The 5,826-nt window shown below is 35.2% G+C and overlaps 2 pseudogenes; both read left to right on the top strand.

Annotated features, from left to right (window-relative positions):
- Positions 1-2,488: 2,488 nt before the first annotated feature.
- LOC119545081 lies at positions 2,489-2,588 on the top strand (annotated as a pseudogene).
- Positions 2,589-2,603: 15 nt separating this feature from the next.
- Positions 2,604-4,325, top strand: LOC119543766 (annotated as a pseudogene).
- Positions 4,326-5,826: the final 1,501 nt, after the last annotated feature.

Genomic DNA, 5,826 nt, shown 5'->3' with positions numbered 1-5,826 from the left:
ATTTTATGCTATGATCTCAGCCACTCCACCCTATCCAGTCTGGTGCATGATGTGTGGACAGTCATCTTTGTCCCCCAGCAGTTATTCCAGGTCATTACTAGCTGTCCCTGGTTGTTTATTAGGGGACTAACTAAACTCCACTCCTCTCTCTGCCACCATCTTGCCCCTCCCTTCTCCTTCATTTTTGAAGGAAACTTTGCTGGATAAAGAATTTTTGGCTGGTAGTTTTTCTCTTTCAGTACATTAAATATATCATACCACTGCTTTGTCTCCTCCATGATTTCTGATGAGAAATTAGAACTTAGTCTTATTGCAGTTCACTTGTATGTGCCGTATCACTTTCTCTTGCTGCTTTCAGGATTCTGTCTTTATGTTTGGTGTTTGACATTCTGATTAGTATGTGTCTCAGAATAAGTCTGTTAGGATTTATTCTGTTTGGAGTATGTTGCCTTTCTTGGACATGTATACTTATGTCTTTCACAACAGTTAGGAATTTTTGGGTCATTATTTCCTCACATATTCTTTCTGTCCTTTTTCCTTTCTCTTCTCCTTTTGAGACACTCATACATGTATGCTTGTGTTCTTTATGCTGTCATTCAAATCCTTGAGATACTGCCCAATTTTTTCCATTCTTTTCTTTATCTCTTCTTTGTCCTGTAAGATTTCAATTGTCCTGTCTTCTAGTTCACTGATTCTTTTTTTCTTCTGCCTGTTCAAATCTGCTGTTGTAAACCGATGGTATATTTAAAAAAAATTTTTTATATTCTTTATTTTTTCCTAGTGTATTTAAAATCTCCATTATTGTGCCTTTCATCCCCATAATTTCTATGTTTCTTTTTAAACTTTTGAATTTTTCTTTTCCTCACACATTGTCTTCTAAATATAATTAAGTTCTATATCCACCATTAATTTATTTCTATCCATATTTCCTTCATCTCCTTGAATTGATTTAGGAGATTTGTTTAAACTTCTTTGATTAATTATTCTAAATTCCATGTCTTCTCTGCTGCTTCAATTTCTTCTGTTAACTGAACGATAGCTTCCTGTTTCTTAGTGTGCCTTGTAATTTTTTTGCTGATGTCTGGGCATCTGATTATCTTGATGTGTCAACTCTGAAGTTCAATTTCTCCCTCTTGCCTATGATTTTATTGTAGATTGGCTTTTCACTAAGGCTCTTATTTGAAGTGTGGTCCAACTTATTCTGGATCTTTAGCATAGCCTGTGTTTAACTGTTCAGATTTTTTCTACTCTTCTGCATGTGATTCTTGCCCTGGATATGTGGTACAGTTATAAGATTGACATTTTTGCATGCAATTGTTTGAACTCCAGGAAAAAGCTTCCTTTCCTCTGTTCTTTCCTCAGGTAACTTGTTCTCTTCTGTTTGTTTTTGTGTAGAATTTTCACCCCAGCTCCTATGATTTGAATTTTCTCCCCCACTCAGTGTTGACTTTTCTTTACATTTCTCTGTTTTTGGGCCCTGTCCTGTCTTACAGATATTTGGCCCCCTCCTTTTTTTCCCCCATGAGACTTTTCTGTCTATGGTTTCTTCCACATTAGGATATTCCACCTGGGGACCATATTGGGTTAATCCAGAAAGGTCAGTTTTGCATTTAGGTGGTCCAGCAGCTAGAGACTGGGCTGTGTGTGTGTTTGTGTGTGTGTGTGTGTGTGTGTGTGTGTGTGTGTTTGCACCTCTTGCCAACAGTTCTGCCTTGGTCTCTTTTTTTCCTTGGGGCAGTTTTGTATGTAGCATTCCTTAGCCACTTGTCTTCCTCCCTGGGTCTCTGTGGTCTTGGGTCCCTGTGCTGGATATGCATGGGGTTCTAATTTGCTGCTGTGAGTGGCTTTATGGTCTGAATTCATGGCAGGAGAGACCTTGGCCATGCTGCCTCTGTGCAACTTCCAAGGAGTGCATGACTGAGTAGGGAAAGAGGGGTCTGGACTGGTGGGTATGGAACATAAATCTTCTACATGATTTTTTTTTTTTTTCTTTTGAGTCAGCATTTGTGAATTTCTTCTCCATTCTTGGAAGTCCTCCAGAGTTCCAAGCAAGTGAGAGTTTTTCTTTTATTAGTTGATGCTGAGGAGAGACTTTTCCAGGGAATGTCTTATTTTGCCATGTTAATGACATCATCTCTCTATACTTCTATTTTAATCAGTGTTGATTCATTGATTCATCTATTTTAAAAGCATTTATTACTCTCATGCATTAAATGTTTTAGGTAGAAACCTCAAATTAACAAACATGTTTGATTAACAAACATGTTTCCCCTTTTGGGAACTTAAGACTGAAATGAATTTATAATGTAATCAAATAACATAAATATGAAGATAGTCCTACTGATATTAGATTTGCTTTGAACAAGTTTGTATGTCTAGGCCACAAGAAAAGAATACAATAAATAATAATACATTTCAAATAAAATTCTAGTTTTATAAATATTCTGTCTTCATAGACAAGTAATGTTCAAAGATGTTTTTTGTGCTTGCTTTGCAGCAAAACATATACTAAAACTGGAATGATACAGAGATTAGCATGGCCTCTGCACAAGGATGACATGCAAATTCATGAAGCGTTCCATATTTTTAAATATAAACATGTCATGTATAGTCAAGACAAATGTCAAAGAAATTCAGACAGAAACATGGAAAAGTGTGAAGAGATGAGAAATGATCATATTTCCAAGGAACAGATGCTACCTATGGAAAAGAAGAAAAGTAGGACCATTCTTTATGTTCTTTATGTTTCTCATAAAGAACATCAGAATAAAGATAAGGAAGAATCCAAAGAACAACAAGAGCAAACTTGTACCTGAAGAAGTGACTTTGTCACAAGAAATTGAAAAATTTTCACGGCCTGTCTAATTGGTTGGTGGTACAATCAGAGCAGAGTTGTTTGCAGCAATTCTCTTTCAATAAGAAATGAATTATCAGTGCATCGCAACAGTAGACAAAAATCTGCTCTGGAAAAACAAATCAGTCATCTAGGAATATTGGGAAAAAACTATTCCACTTAGAAGACAGCTACTCAAGGAAGCTCAAGAGCACACAAGTTTTTAAATGCTAAAGATTCTGGAGGTTTATTAGCTATGATGAAATTTCCAGGCATTCCCAGAATGAGTAATTGGAAAGTGATAAGACAGACCTGGCTAGGAAGAAAAATCTTGATTGTTCTAGAGAAGCAGTAAGCTCACAGGATCAAGATGGTTCTGATAGTCTTGCGACTGCACAAAATGTTCACCTGAAGTCTCAGATCTGTGGATATATATGCAAGACACCACTGGAGTCTAATTTGGATTCTAGAGAGCATAAAACTTTGATTTTGAAAGAAAGTGGAACTTCTAGGCTCCAGAATTATTTAGCATCTGGAAAGAGTAATTCTGATTTGGATGAAAAGGAAGTTCAGGAAAGTTCAGATGACTCAAGAGTAAAAAGTTCTAAAGTGACAGAGAACAAAATACATCACAAATTAGTATTGCCCCCCCAACACACTAAATGTTCACAGGACCAAGGGAACATGATTGAAATCTTTGGACTACTGGGGAGGGGAGTGAATGGATATTCAAGGAAAGCCATTAGGAGGATTTGTGACTGGTGGACTATTATCCCTAGACACGATGTCACCTAAAAAGAGGGCAAAAGGAAACATGGGAAAAGTTAAGAAAATAGCTGATAGGGAAAGGATCTGTCTTGATAGTTATGAAAGAGGGAATAAATTAGTGACAAATCTGAATATACCTCTAGGAGATCTTTTTCTGCCAGTGAGATTAAAGGACCCAGACATGCGAGAGATTATTCCCATGGAATTTATAAGGCCACGAGATACATATCAATTTTTTGTTGAGCATGATGAGTTTAAAGTATATAAAACATTGTATATATCCTATTTTTCTACTGGAAAATTGATATTAGGACCACATCAAGAAAAGGGAAAGCAGCATATTGGCCCAGATACATTTCTTAAATTTAATTTATGTTATCAATAAATAAATAAAAAATAAAAAGCATTTCCAGATAAAATAAAACAAAGGAACAGGAAAAACAAATGTCCTGATATAACTTCATTGATATAACTGATATAACTGATATAACTTCATTGCTTCCAATATGCTCCCACCATACCACAAAAAAAACAACACTGTCAAATACCAAACATAAAGGGTGGTTTTTAATATTAACTTTGGTGACCTTTTATGAACCAAATACCTTATAATATATATACCTTATAATATAATAGCTACTGGAGATTTATTCAGGTAATTATTACAAATATCAAAAATCTCCTAAATGAGGAAAGTGCTCTTTTTACTTAGATAAAAAGATGAAAGATGAAACAAAGTATCAACAATGTACATATAATTTTGTACAATGTAATGACTTGTGATGTTTTAAAACAAAATTTTTGTTCAGTTTGTTTGTACTTGTATCAGAAAAAAGGAAGCTTCTTTTTTGGAATAAGTATATGAAATTTTGGAAAGACATACATTTTTGCTGCAGCAGTAGACAAATTTGCCACATTTCTATATTTTAATGAGCATACAGGAAATGATCAAAATGAGCATTTGCCCCCGATTTTGCATTAAAATACTCTAGAGGGCATCCTACTCCCATTGTTTCCAAGCAGTGGAGAAATTCTTTGTAATTTCTGTGGCAATGAATACAGACATTTAAAAGTCATCATAAATATTTCCAAGAAGGTTAGATTCTTATGCAAGATCTTGATCATGATTATGGATCAATGAGATTTTGTACTGTGTTGCACGATTTCGGTTGGGCTTGTTTGTATCCTTTAATGCCTAGGATAAAATTAAGTTCTCAAGAGAGTATACTTATATTTAAAAGTTTAAAAGTTATAATATGCATAGATATAATTGTTTCCCCTACTTAATTGCATTTTATGTTACTTGATTGTTATTTCCAATAATACCATTATTGTTATTCTTATCATTATTATTCCTATTATTTAATTCCTTAAATCAGAATTCTGGGAAGCCTTCTGAGGGTGGGATTATCACAGTTCTTTGGTTCAAGTAGCCTGTTTTTTCCCCATTTACATACACATCAAATGAATATGGGACGACTCATGTGATATGTGGGTTATAGTAGGTGCTAACTGAATGTTCTTTAAATCTGAATCCAAAATTTAAAAAAGAAAGTTTAATATTAATGAATATCTCACTCTATTTGTACCTCTGCCCTTTCCTGAGCCTTATGTGGCCTGGGTGGTAGTAAGAAACTGGTCACCTGGGTGTCTCATTAGCCCAGAGACCAGTTTTGTGTGGTGTTTTAAAAATCTGAATTTGACTGCACTTAAGCATTTAAAAGTTAAAACAATATTCACAGTCCTGCATTGTCTTACACCCAGCTGCTCTATACATTTCCTCACCCACCTGGTACTTAAAGCCAGGTATATGTAAAACCTCTGGATAGATCCAACACCTTTTGCTGGCAGTAGATGTCTCTCTTGAACACTATTTCGTGGTTGAACACGTATGGCTTCATTAGTTTGGTTTATCATTGCCTGTATGAAAACTTTAGCTTCCGCCATCTATTTCTTACAGCTGTGCTTTTATTCCTTTTTGCAGGCTCAGCTCTGTCAGACCTGACCAAGTCAGGGGGAATTAAAGAAGTCTTAGGAATGTCTCACTGCTGTTTTCCTGTTCTGAGTTGGCTTTCAGTGATAATAATTTATACTGCATAAAGTTCCCATCACATACCCCATTTTCAGGAAGTTGGTACCAATATTTTTTTCATATATTTTAATCTGTTTTGGTAAACTCCTAGCTATCCAATTCTTCCTTTAGTAACTTGAATCCCATTTTCCTT

The sequence above is a fragment of the Choloepus didactylus genome, chromosome 9 (assembly GCF_015220235.1).
Source record: "Choloepus didactylus isolate mChoDid1 chromosome 9, mChoDid1.pri, whole genome shotgun sequence".
Lineage (NCBI taxonomy): Eukaryota > Metazoa > Chordata > Mammalia > Pilosa > Megalonychidae > Choloepus > Choloepus didactylus.
This window is presented reverse-complemented; position numbering and strand designations above follow the sequence as displayed.